At 48.4% G+C, this 14,060-nt stretch overlaps 1 protein-coding gene across 1 annotated transcript in view; it reads left to right on the plus strand.

Annotated features, from left to right (window-relative positions):
- Window positions 1–1,621: 1,621 nt before the first annotated feature.
- The window catches only part of DCLK3 (doublecortin like kinase 3), a 58,173-nt gene continuing 45,734 nt past the window's right edge, over window positions 1,622–14,060 (plus strand). Inside the window, exon 1 of the mRNA XM_072793444.1 lies at window positions 1,622–1,943. The gene's annotated coding sequence lies outside the window, so the exon portion shown is untranslated. The remainder of the gene's footprint in view (window positions 1,944–14,060) is intronic.

Consider the following 14,060-nt stretch of genomic DNA (forward strand, 5'->3'; position numbering starts at 1 on the left):
CAGGAGCATACAAGCGTTAAAGCAAATCACAGGAGTACATTCCAAGCCTCTATTCACATTATGTCTGGTGACATCTCATGGGCCAAAGTCAGGAAAATGGTCAAGTCTAAAATCAAGGCTTGGGAAGTACAGTCCACGTACCATAAAGGATGAATTGTCTAATTTTATTAAGGGATAAGGTGAAAAGTTGAAAATAGTAATCCAATCAACCATAGACATTATGTGTAAAATCCTGGACAAAAGGAGGAGAAGGACAAAGGAGTGTACCTATTAACCACGTCAGAGTCTGTAAAGAGCTTATTAGAAACTCCCACACAATACATCCTCTTCTATTTCATTGGCCAGAAACTTTCCATATGACCATTCCTAATTGCAAGGGAGCCCAGGAAATGTTTTCTTTATTCCAGGCTGCAGGGTGCTCAGCTAAACACTGGGGTCTGTTTCTAGGTCAGAAAAAGGGAAGACATATTTAGGCAACTAGTAACGTCAACAAGATGCATCATATTTTCCCCCTCACTGTTGCAAGGTCATCTGATAACTTCAGTTAAGATATTCATTACACTAGTTTAACGTGTATCTAATTAACATATAAATGATTGTCTAAGCAGTAATTTTCTTAAAGATTTTATTTATTTATTCATGAGAGATACACAGGGAGAGGCAGAGACACAGGCAGAGAGAAAAGCAGGCTCCCCACAGGGAGCCCAATGTGGGACTTGATCCCAGGACCCAGGGATCATGACCTGAGCCAAAGACAGATGCACACCCACTGAGCCACTCAGGCGTCCCACTCTAGGCAGTAATTAAACACTGCTGGATTGTAGCTTTTGGAAGAAGGAAAATACAAGTCATCAGCATTCTCTTCCACAAGTGAAATGTTTTTCTCAAACTCAATTTCAGTTTTATTTACTCCTAGAATATAAGTGATAGGGTCAGGAAGAGTGGCTGTTGAAGGCTTCTAAAAAGAAAATATTTAAGTAGCCGAAGGGCACTTAAGATAAATTTCCAAATAGGCTCTTCCTGATTCAGGCTTTTGTTTTGAAAGTCACCTGGTCAGTTTCCTGACTACCCAGCTTGAAGATAACCACTTTCTTCTTTCTTTACTTCCTTCTTCTCCATATCATTTGTAACCATACTTGATTATTTCATTATCTGCCTCCCTGCCACTAGAGGTGAGTGACTTGGAGGCAGGTCATTCGTCATCTTGGTCACTGTTGGTGAATGGGATTGCTGACTATAGTCCTCCAAGATCGCTTTGGGTTGTCTGATCATCATACCAGCTAGAAGCAGAAGGTGCTTTTTCACGCAATGGCTTAAGAGGCTGAGTCTGAGGAGGAAAAGGCAGCCTGTTGAAGGTGGGCATTTAGAAGCCTGGAGAGATACCTGGTCCTAAGCTCATCCACGAGAAGTGGAAACAGCTTCTTCTAGACTTGCTCTGTGTGAGAAAGAAAGACAGCTGCTGCCATGTGGGTCCCGGCCTGGTGCTCTTAGCTGAGCCCCAGTGTTCTGTTGAACCTGAACAACTTCACAGAACACCCACATTGGACAAGACGGCTCGGTGATCTGATGGATCAGGGCAAAATCAAGAGCACTTCTGTAATTTTGTCAGTGGCCACTTGGAGAGGTGTGTGTATGGTGGTCCCCTGCCTTCACCATCTCTCCCAGAAGAGGCCTGGGAACAGGTGCTTGAGGATGTGGGTCCCCTGGGCCTGGTTCCCTGACGGCAGGCCCGGGATGTCTGCACGTACGAGGACTGAGCGGGGGTACTCGTGAGGAGTGTAACAATACGGGGCATCGGGGCATCGGGGCATCGAGCAGCCCTTGGATGAAGCCTGAAGACCGGGGTGGAGCTGAGGGCTGTTGCGCAGCCTGTGCCTTACAAGCCGCGGCTGTGGTCAGAGCGGGAGCAGGTCTCTGACTCCGGGGGTCCCGGGATCCGGGATGTAGGTGGCTGCAGGACCGGGGTCAGCGCGCCAGGGCGGCGGGAATGCTGGGACGGAGGGAATGGTGCGGCGTGCGGACGCGGACGCGGGCCGAGGCTGCCTGGGGTTGGCCACCTACAGAGAGCGTGGGCGAGGCGCACGTTCCAGGCCGGACCCCGCCGGGCTCCAGGGCGCGCAGGGCGGGGAACGAGCGCGCGGAGGCTGGGCGCGGGGGCCGCCCGGGGACCCCAACGGGGCGGGCGCCGGGAGCAGGGTGGGGGCGCCGGTTCCCCGCCTCCAGGGCCCAGCGCGGCGCGCACGGGGCGGGCGCGGAGAGCGAGGCTGCGGCGCCGCGCGGTTGCTAAGCCCGGCGCCCCCGGAGACGTTGCCGGTGGCTGTCGCCGGGCGCGGCGCGGGGCGGGAGGCGGGAGTGAGAGGAGAGGGGGCGGGCGCGGGCGCGGGCGCGGGCGCGGGCGGGTGGATGCTCGGCCGGCCCCGCCTCCCCGCGCCAGCCCGGCCGTCGAGCCACCGCCGCGCCCCGGGCTCCGGAGCCCGCCGCCCAGCCATGCCCGCCGCCGCGCCCACCCCGCGCCCGCCGCCGCCCCCCGCCCGGCCCGCGCCGCCCGCCCCGGGTAAGTGCCGCGCGCCGGGCCCCCGCGGGCCGGGGACGCCGAGACCCTGCTCCGTGCGGGTGGCGCCGCCGAGCCAGCCCCGCGGGGGTGCCCGAGCTCTGGGTGTGTGTGTGTGTGTGTGTGTGTGTGTGCGCGCGCGCGCGTCTAGACCCGCTGGAACTCGCTTGCTTGGGGACCCGGGATCACGCTGTCCGCAGCTGCTTCCTCGCCCTTGCCAGCCAGGGGGACCTTGCTGGGGAACGCGTGGGCGGTCTTCGAGGTGGAGGTGCGGGGGGCTGCGGAAGCGTGCAGGCCACCGGCAGGCAGCTGACGCGTACTGAGCATCTCAGGGTGCCAGGTGCTTTGCCTGGAGTTGGCCACCTTCCGTCCTTTTCATAACCTGGAAGGAAGGTAGCATTATCCCCATTTCTCAGATTAGCAACAGCCATGCCCGCAACTCTTGACTTGCCCCAGGTCAAATGGCTTGGTAGCGGTAGAGCTGGGATTTGAACCCAAGTCTCCGGAGCTCTCCCACCGAGCAGAAAGAAAGGAAACTCCTTAGAACTAGATAAAGAAACACACGGGAGAACTAAAGACCGGCAGGATAAAGGCTACAGGCGGGGCATTTGGGAATTAACAGGAAAAAAAATGAGTTCTGTGAAATCTCCCATCACTTAATTTCAAATCTAGGACCACATTTACACTGCCTTCCACATCTGGCTTTGGGGCCAAGTGTTGGGAGGTGGAGAGAAGACAGTACCAGGGCTGGGCAGAGGAGACTGGGGGCACCTTCTCAGAGGATCTGCCTGCTGGGAGCGGGGGTGGGGGGGGGGTGGGGGGGTGGGGGGGGTGAGAGAAGTTGTGGAGGGAACTCACTTGTTATTCATCCCCAACATTAGTCATCTCTCCACCTCACCCCTCCCCGCTGATTCTGTTCCCTTCCTTTACTCTGTGCATTGTCCAGGATGACAGTGATCAAAATAAGCTGGCTCTATTGCCATCGCTGTATTTCACGAAGCATCTTGGCATACGGTGGTCCTGTGCTTCGGTGACTGTGTTAGGAGCTATGAGGTCAGTCTGGGTGACTGCTAGGAGGGGTGGTCTGGTGGGCTGGTGTTGAGCTGACAACCACCATCACAACCAGTAAGGCATGTGGAGCTGTAGCCAACCACTGTGCTTTCCTTAAGGGGCAAAGTAGTAAGAAACCAGGGCCTTGAGAAGTCAGAAAGGGAAGACATGTTCAGTTTGCCCGGCAGCCCAACTTTGGAAAAGCACTTCATTTAAAAAAAAAAAAAAAAAAATATATATATATATATATATATATATATATATATATATATATATATATTTATTCATGAGAGACACACACACAGAGAGAGGCAGAGACACAGCCAGAGGGAGAAGCAGGGTCCCTGCAAGCAGCCCGATGTGGGACTCGATCCTGGATCTCAGGATCACGCCCTGAGCCAAAGGCAGATACTCAACTGCTGAGCCACCCAGATGTCCCTGGAAAAGCATTTCAACTTAATATTCAGATTGCTTTGGGCGGTGCCATAAAATGCTCCACTGGAGAAGGAACAGAGAGGCAGAAAATAATTGCTGAAAGATGCTCTGTAACTCACTTCATTTGGCTTGAAAAGATCTTTCTGAGCCATATTCTTTGATGGTGAGCTAAAAAAGTGTGAGAAGGGAGAGTCTCAGCATGAGAACCCCATGAAGCCCTCAGAATAACTGAGGTGAAGTCTTAGTTTATTGTGGCCAGGCTGTGGGCAAAGCTTGGAGAGAGCGATGCTGGACTGTTGAGCTTCAGTGCTAGGCTCATTGTATGTGGGACACACAGTTTCCCCACCTTTTCCTTTGGTGGCCTCCTGTTAAATGTCTAAATTTGGGCCTTCGGGTGGTGTAGCAGAGCCCCTTTTGAAGATGCATATGTGGAGGTGTTCTTTGGAAAGGATGTTTTGTTAACTGCCTACTAATATAGGTCAGGAGAGGGAAACGCAGGGGAAGAGGAATGGTGCGGAAGAATTCATTCGTACTGGGAGTCAGGGAGTGGAGTTCTATCCGCAAGTCTGCGGCTTCCTGGTGACCTGGGGACAAGTCACTGAACTTCCCTGGGAATGTCAGCATCTTCAACTTTCTCTCTTTAAGAGTAATTGTCAAGCTGATCTCAGAGGGTTGATGATCAAAGGGGAAATATTTTCTTTGACTCATCAATTATTGATTGAGCAAGTCCATAAAATCCCAACCCAGGGAGAAGGGGCAGTCTCTCGGGGACGGTGGTGTATGTGGAGGCTTCATGGTATAGGCAGTTAGTGATGGGATAGAGAGAAGCACAGTTCAGTGGCTTATGAGGAGACAGGGGGGTCTCTGGGGGGGCTTGGGCTGGTCTGGAAAGCTGACTTTTACAGAACTTTGCAAATGGCAGGGTGCCTTATTGTGTGTAGTTATGGGGGGTGGGTAGAGCTCTTGACTCCATCAGAACTGCCTCCAAATACTTCCAACCTGTGTGATCCTCAGCAGAGTACCCACTACTCTGAGCCTCAGCTTCATCATTGGGAAAATGGGCATGATCAGATTATTCTGGGGATTTAGTGATGTAAGGCACTCAGCAGATATGATTACAAATGGAAAGTATTATTATTAAAGTTACCTTTTAGGCTGAAGAGATTCTATTTGGGTGCCTTGAGCCAGTGCTTCTTAGATATTCTCAGGCACATGACTCATCTGGGGATCTTGCTAATGTGCAGATTCTGATCCAGGAGGTCTGGGGTGGGTCTGAGATTCTGCTTTTCTCACTAGCTTCTAAGTTCTGTAAGTGTTGCTTGTTTGGAGACCACACTTGAGAGTACTAGGACCTAGGCCCCTCTTAGGGCTAAGGAGCACTGTGCTTGGGGAGATGCTGGGGAGGGTTGGGGCCTTCTGGGCAGATCTGGTCTGGTTCTGGGGCAGAGACAGCTGGGACTTATTCCTTGCAGGAGTAATGGATATAACTTCCTTCAAGTGCCTTAGGCCAGCCCCCTGGAGGAAGATCTTCCTGGTCAAACAACCAAATGGTGCCTACACCACCTGCATGCTGGTCTTGAAGGTGTAGAGATGAGTAAGCCACTGACCCTGTCACAATGTGGTTGTGGGTAGGATGGGGACAGACATGTAAATGTATGATTTTTACATGGTTAAGACAGGCATTCTGTACAGTTCATGGGTAATGGTGATGGGGGTCAAAGGGAAGGAAGAGGGAGGAAGGCTTCTTGCTGGTACTGATATCTGATCTGAGTTTGGAAGGATGAATCATGGTGGTGGGGTGAGGGAGGAGAGCAGAAGAGTAAGAACACTGGCATTCTAGGATTAAGGAACAGCGTGTGCAAAGGTAGGGTGTCATGAAACAGCTTGGTGCATTCAGGTCATTGAACTAAGAGTTGTCTGGAGCAGGAGTATGATGAGAAGGGCTTGGGCAGGGAAGCTGAGCTCTGTTTCCAAAGATGTATTTGTCAGGAGGAGCTAAGCTCTGTTGCAGTAACAAATTAACTGCACCGGCCTCATAGCTTAACCCAACCAAGTTTATGTGTCACTCACACTCTGTGTCCCTCACAGTTCAGCAGAGGGCCATGCTGGCAGGCATGCGGGCAGTCCCATCCTGTAGACACACCACTGGGAAAATGTGGCCTATGTAGTCACCAGTGCAGGAGGAGATCATGGGAGAGCTGCTCTCTGGCTCCTCTGTGCTGGCTTCACTCTGGAACTGATGCATTGCTGCTCATGCCCGAAGTCCATTGGTCAGAACTCACTGTGAGGGGGCTGGGGAAGGAGCCGGGGTGGCGTGTGTGGATGGAAAGTTCGGAGAACATCCCTGTCTCTCCTACATATGCCTTGGTATGGACCTTAAGCCTCAGTCTGAAGGCCAGAGTTTTTCAAATGGGAGTAATATGTGAATTCCTTTAAAGGAAACAAAATGTTGTAGATTCCTAGTGGTGGCTTACATTATTTTTATTATAATGCAGTTCAAACACGGAGTAGCGTGAAATAGGTTTATACTTTATGCTCAGAGCTTTCATCTGACTATAAAACCCAAACAGATATATACATAAAATAGCAACACAGCTACAAATCGGGAAATTCAGATTAACTTGATGAATTTTTGTGTGATGGATGAAGTTATTTTAGCTACCATGAAATCACTGTTTCTGATTCTAAAAACAACTGTTCAGGTCTTGCCAATTTGGTATGCTATGTGCTGTGCCACATGGGTTGTGTGATGGCTCAGTTCTCATTAGTGCTCTCTGTGGTAAGTCTGATTCGTTATTTTCTTATTAGCTGTGACAGTTAAAATATTTCTTGTTGCCAACTGTATCATAAATGTAGGAATACACGTGGTGAAATGATGTGGCAGCAATTGGTCATAGCATGATCCAGAATATGTTTCTGTTGATTTTCTGTGGATAATCTTTAAAAAAAACTTATCATGGAAATGCAAGCACCAAGTTAAACAAACATAATTTGAGAGAACATGCAAATCCCCTGGAATGTGTCTGAGGATCCTCCAGAATTTAAGAAGCAGGTCGGGGGACGCCTGGATGGCTCAGTTGTTGAGTATCTGCCTTTGGCTCAGGGAGTGATCTTAGAGTCCCAGGATCGAGTCCCACGTTAGGCTCCCTGCATGGAGCCTGCTTTTCCCTCCACCCGTGTCTCTGCCTCTCTTTCTCTGTGTCCCTCATGAATAAATAAATAATTTTTTTTTTTTAAAGAAGCAGGTGGAAAAACCGCTGGAGTGTTTAATGAAGGAGGCAAATGACCAGCTTCATGTCTCAGAGACATCGCTTGCCCAGGTGTGGGTAGGTGGGTGGTAGGGAGGAAGGCCTGAGACAGGTGGTTCAGGTCCCATGTGCCAAGGAAGTAAGTAGTGAAGGGAATGGAGAGGAGGTGTCTGATTTGAGAGCTATTTGGGAGGGGGAATCCACAAGACTTGGAGGTGGACTGGCTGTGTGGGAGGTGAAAATAGGGAAGAAGAGTCAGAGATGGCTCCTCGCCATGGGGTCAGGGTGGCTGGCCACTGACCAGGGTGAGGACCACATGTGTCCAGGAGGAGCACAGAAGAGCTCCAGGCCAGAGCTGTGCCGCCCATATTCATCATCCCATCTTTCTTGACTCACTTGAGCTTTCCTGAACCGATTTCTGAGGAACTGCAGCCTCTTGTGGGGTCTCTTTTTCCTCTCCAGGACTTTTAATTAGTGCTCTTTTGGATGATGTGATTGGCGTTGTTAGCCTTTCTGTTGTGCCTCCTGCTTCTGACCCGCTGGAGTAGGTTCTGTGTGGCCTAATTAGGTACATACTTTTTGTCTTCTACGTGTTTCAAGAGAGTGAAAAATATTTGAGAAAATCGTGGATGGTTCTGAGACAGAAGCTGTCATACCATATAAGGTGAGATTAGTTATCTGCCTTCAGTTTTTAAGAGCACCAACTCTGTTTTTGGACGGAGATACTCAAAATTCTCTGAGGAGAGAACAGGCGTGGTGCAGGTTAAATGATCCCAAGGTAGTTACATAACAAGGAAAATGGAAACTCTGCACTTGGGGAAAGCCGAGGGCACCCAAACAGACACACAAAAATGTCACAAACTGAGGGCAAATTTCTGTGGTGGCCAGAGTGAGATCTTGTATTAATTCAAGTTACTGGCATGAAATAATTTAAAACATAACTTGATGTTTTCTTTTTGTATGAATTATTAACCTAACATTCCCTGCTGGAAGCCCCAGGAGCAAACTGCTGGAAGTGGCTTCCATTCTGTTTGTTCTCATTCATGACAAACTGCTACTTGTCTCTTGGCCTCGGCACAGCCATTACCTTCATGGCAGAGTTTCTGAGGTCCTCCAGGGGACTCGCACCCCACGGCATCTCTCTGGAATCTGTGATAAATGGTCTGGAAGCAAGTGCTGACCTGTCATCCCCTAGAGACCACATGCTCCCGGTGGACAGGCGCTGTATCTTTTCATCTTGGAATCCCCCCAGACTAATAGAGCATTTTTCCTAAGAGTTGTCCACATACCCAAGAGCTAGTCCAGGGTACCTTTAAGAACTATTGTTAGGCCTCGGGGCTGGTTGGAGGAGCAGATGTCCCAGCAACAACGGCCTGGTTTTTGGAACGTCTCTTCTAGGAATGAATTGGGTGAAGCTGGTTGTTCAATCTAGTTCAGATGCTGTGTTGATTTTAGATTGGTTATAGCCAGAATCCTTGGGTCTCTACATCTGTGGCAGACAATTTGTGCTCCCCAGATACCCATGTGCTCCCCTCCTTTAGCAGATGCGATCAGACCTGTCCTTAGTTCTTGTTCTTATGGTTCCCCTGCAATCCACTGCAACCCTGTGTGAGGGCTTTCTCTGACTGTAGGGGAATGGTCTACCCATTCGTGGAGAATTCAGAAGTTCTAGGGAGTTAATGCCCCTGGGAGCCACCCTCACCCCCTAATGGAGTGCAACAGGTGGATAAATATCACAGTTACCTTGCCCCTGCGAGACAGCCATAGGGCATATTCTGTTCATTTCCCCAGAGGTTCCTCTCTGAGCAGAGCCCATAGCAGCAACCAGCTCTTCGCTTATGCTGCTTTACTGCCTCATTTCTTCACCCTCCTCCAGCACTTCCCAGGATCACCTCCTAACTCAACTCAAATCCTTACCCCAGGCTCTCTCTTGGGAGAGTCCAACCCAAGACCTTTTTGGGTTTACTGGGGCCACTGGACTATGGTTGGAAGTGCTGTGTGTCCCTTCTCTTACAGAACAGGTAAGAGCCAGGGCACTGCTCTTGTGTCCGTCCCACTTGGAGTCTCTGAGATGGAGGAGGGCTGCTTAATCCACATGGAATTCATATGGGCAAGAACTCTTCTTGTGGTAGCTGCCAAGCTTGACATGTATCGGTTGAGGCCCCTACCTACGGCCATGTGGCACCAGCACTGTCCCTTGGGGGTGCCAACACTGAAGTCAATCTACCCTCCATTTCCCCATCCTGAACTGATGCGTGAGACCTCGGGATCTTAATACTTGTGACCTCCTTTAATGCTTCCAATGTCCAAACTCATTCTTGCTCCGGTGGTTTGATTAATATTCAAGTACAGTTTATTTATGTGTTTCTGTAGCTTTTGAATAATCTGGAATCTAGGTTCATTTTCCTTCCAATTTATTAACCAATTGTTTCAATATTGAATAAAAATGATTCTTATCTTGCTGATTCGTTTGTAATGATTTTGTATCACACATTAAATTCTCATGCGAAGTGGTATCTCTTTTGAGGCTACTATTTTCTCTTTTCCTAAAATCCAGCTATTCTTGTTTAAGTACCAAGATCTTAAAATTGTAGCTCCATAATATATTTTACTATCTTCATTACTCATTCTTGTCTCCTGTCCTCCTTCAAAAATTGCATTGGTACTTAAATGGCATCAGACCTACAAATTATAATTGGGAAGAATGGATTTTTTTTTTTTTATTGAGAAAGAGTATGTGCAACTGGGGTGGGGAGGGTAGTGAGAGGGAGAATCCCAAGCAGACTTGATGCCCAGCATGGAGCCCGATGTGGAGCTCGATCTTGTGACCCTCAGATCATGACCTGAGCTGAAATCAAGAGTCAGACCCTTAACCAGCTGAGTCACTCAGGCATCCTGGAAGAACTGATATGTTTAATTGACTAATACTTTACATTCTGGAATGGAAAGTCATTTAAATTTGCTTGTCAGTGTCTCTAACTGGCACTAGACATCACTAGCCCCAACATCATAGTCTTCCCTTAGATAATTGACACTTGTTAGGAATAGCATGCTTATATTGTGAATCTGGATAAAAAGATAATGTCAGAGGGCACCAGCTCTTCAGTGATGCTAAAGATAGGCCTAGTATGTCAGTCATTAATGTAGAACAAAATAAAAGGGCACAACAGTCCTGGTCAGGGTTTCACCTTGTGTTTGAGTTAAGAAAACCAAATCATTGGACATACTCATTTGAATAGGACAAAGAGACAGAAAGCAATTAAGTGCATTCTATTGAAGCTCCTTTTTCTTTTTGGAACTTGGAGTGAACCTGTGCGCAAGGGTTTGCAGACTTCCCCAGTAATGTAATTTTGAGGAAGCTCCTGAGTTAAGGTTTTAAGTCTGCAGTGCGCTGGCTATTTGAACTTTGGAGTGCTTTCTCCTTAATGCCATTAGTATCAATTTGGAATTCAAAGGACTTGATCATTTTCTAGAAGAATGGCACAGCTGAAGATGTCTTACTGGTTTTGAAGATGGTATTTTCCAGGGATGTCCCATCGTGTGAAAGGGAAATGGGTCCACAGTCATATTAAAAGAGAAATAAAGAGTAAATGAAAAAAAATCTGAGAACCAGTTGAGAGAACCCCGTGGTTCCCATGTTCCCAGGAACATTTGTTAGTTATCTGCTCCCCACCCCCCACCCCAGTTGCTTTGTCTACATTACAAAGCGAAGACAGCAGAGGCTGCCTGGTTCTCTTTTTTAGCTTGCTTTCTTCATCCGGAGTACGAAGTAGGTGTCTTTGTTAAGCTGTTTTCTTAGGAAAGTGGAGTGTTGGTGGAGAGGGGATGGGTAGGGAGACAGACTGATATTTATCTTTATCTTACCCCGCTCCTTCCCCATCCCCCCTGCCCCAAATATTTGCATGACCATAAACACCGTGTGGTATGTGGGCTTTTAAGTAGTCTTAAGTGAGGATGTTAACAAAGGAAAAACATACGTGATGGGTTTTTATTCTATTGAGAGGAAAAAGTGGAGTTTTAAATACCTGCCCATCCTAGGAGGAAAAAAAGGAAAGTTTTATATTCTCCATTCTGCCTTGAATAACTGTCAAAAATTCTCAGCAGTTCCTGGCTAGCCGGCTGCCTCCATCTGGAGGCTGGCATTGTGTTTTCTTAACCTACAATTAACTACCATCCGCTCAAAATTCAACCAGTAACACTCATATCCTTACGTGGCTTTTTAAGGAACTTTTTCTAGAAGGTTCTTACAGTTCTTTTAATACCCTTGAAAGTATCAGGTTTTTTTTTTTTAATTTATTTACGCATGAGAGGCACAAGCAGAGGGAGAAGCAGGCTCCCTGTGGGGAGCCCGACGTAGGACTGGATCCCGGGACTCCAGGATCACACCCTGAGCTGAACTCGGATGCTCAACCACTGAGCCACCCAGGCGTCCCGGAAAGTATCAATTTTTAGTGTAAAGGTTACAAAATTCGAGACTGGGAAATCACTGATGATCACTATAAATTACTCTTTCATTCTTTCATTTATTTAGTGAGGGTCTCCTATGCCACTTGTCTGAGGCAGGGTAATCTTAGTTAATTTTTTTTTTAAATTTATTTATGATAGTCACACACAGAGAGAGAGAGAGAGAGGCAGAGACATAGGCAGAGGGAGAAGCAGGCTCCATGCACCGGGAGCCCGACGTGGGACTCGATCCGGGGTCTCCAGGATCGCGCCCTGGGCCAAAGGCAGGCGCCAAACCGCTGCGCCACCCAGGGATCCCTCTTAGTTAGTTTAAATTGAAATTGCAAATAGCCCCTGGTGGCTACTGTATTAGCTAGTACAGAGCTGGTGGGCTGGATGACGGTGGTTAGAGCATCGGGTAAATATTGTAACACCAGTAATGGTAAACTAGGAGGGAAACAGCTACAGGGTTGGTGAGTGAGGGAGATGGAGTGGTTGAGGGCCTTCATGGAAAGCTGCTTGGAGAAATGATTATCAGGTGATCAATTGCAGACTAGACCAAAAGTAGGAAGGATGGTGTGTATGTGAGAGAAATAGTTTGAAGGCACTCTAGGCATTTCTGGGTAATTAATTACGTTTTGTTTTTAATGAAACATGAAGGATGGGATGTCTTCTATGAAAGACTTTGAAAAAAACGTGCCACCAAATGCTCAGTGCTCATTCTTATTTTGAGATTTAAAGGCCTTTCATCCTTTTAGGCAATGATGTGGGTCCATGTTCCCTAGAAATAGCACCTGAGCAGGGGATTCTTGTGTATGTGATTTTGAGGGGAGAGCTGTCGGGAGCAGGGGACACAGCTAAGCAAGGATGTGGTCTCCGCTGGAGATGACCTCAGCCTGAGCCCACAGGTTTGGAGCATTTACTGCACGCAGAGGTGGGCCCCCCTAAGCGAGGGACTGACTGGTCCTTGGTACCCTTCCCTTTCCCTATCAGTTACTGATTGTGGGCTGTGCTTGCGAAGGTGGAGGTGGGTATGTAAGCTCCTGGGTGGGGGACTCCAGTCAACAGAGGGTAATTCTGGAGACTAGAGTAGCGGTGGCCCTTTCACAGCCAACATTTATGAAAGCTGGGGGCCATTGCCTGGTAAGGGGTTGAGTTGGACACCGGCATCCATGACTGTTCTGGCCCTATGGGATATGGATGGCTGAGTAGCTTTAAATGGACTTGGGGGCAGAAACATGGAAAGTGCAGGATTGCTTTAGTCATCCTGGAACTTCCTGATGTTTGTGGACTCAAGCGATAGGTTGCTTTCATTAACATTATTATGGATCTGTTGGATTCTTTCACACAATACCTGTTTATTGCCAACCTGCCGCCTGCCTGGCATTAGGTCTGTATGCTTGGAGTCTTGCCAAACAAGGTCTATTTATTTATTTATTTTTATTGAGATTTTATTTATTTATTAATGAGAGACACACAGAGAGAGGCAGAAGGAGGGAGAAGCAGGCTCCATGCAAGGTCCCTTTATTTAGTAGATGCCATCCCTGCCAATGATATATTTTTGGCAAATGCCAGGAGAGCGCATTGCAAGGGTTCCCAAAGAGGCTTAACCATAGAAACTGCAAGGTTTACTCCTATCAAGGCTCTGAAGGCACCGAGCTTTGCTAAAACATTTATAAATGATGCTCTCAAAAGACCTACACGCAGCAGTTGGGCTCTTTGAGGGAACTGTATACATTTCTGCCCACTGAGGCTGGCTTCTTCTTTTTAAAAAAGAGTTCTTTATTTTATTGACAGAGAGTGAAGGTGTTTGCATGCTCACGTGAGTGGGAGGGCAGCAGAGGAAGAGAATCTCAAGCTGACCCACCTGCTGAGCATAGAGCCCAGTGGAGGCTCTATCCCATGACCCCAAGAGTGAGATGCCCAACCGGCTGAAGCCATCCAGCTTCTTAGTATCCACCAAAGCAGAGTTGCTTTGGTGCTACTGTTGTAAGTGTGATTTAATGATGATGTACCAAGTACTTACATATGCAGGTGACCTTATGCCTGTCATCTTGTTGCAGCCTTCACAGCCATCCTGTGAGGCCAGGCTGGTGGTGGCCATGCAGGCTCCCATGGCAGCGAGGACCACTGGTACTCTGCCAGCAGAGGTGAAGGCAAGGTCCCTCTTGACTCTGGCACTCAGGGTGGTACTGGGGCCACTGCCAGAGCTTTATGGTGCCTGTTGCAGCCAGGGTCTTGGCCTGGTGACTTCCCTACTTTTCGATTAGAGGAAAACCAAACTCAGTTTGAGCAGTTTGAATTCCCTACAGGAAGAAAAGTTTATTTCTTAA

This window comes from Canis lupus, chromosome 22, assembly GCF_048164855.1.
Source record: "Canis lupus baileyi chromosome 22, mCanLup2.hap1, whole genome shotgun sequence".
Lineage (NCBI taxonomy): Eukaryota > Metazoa > Chordata > Mammalia > Carnivora > Canidae > Canis > Canis lupus.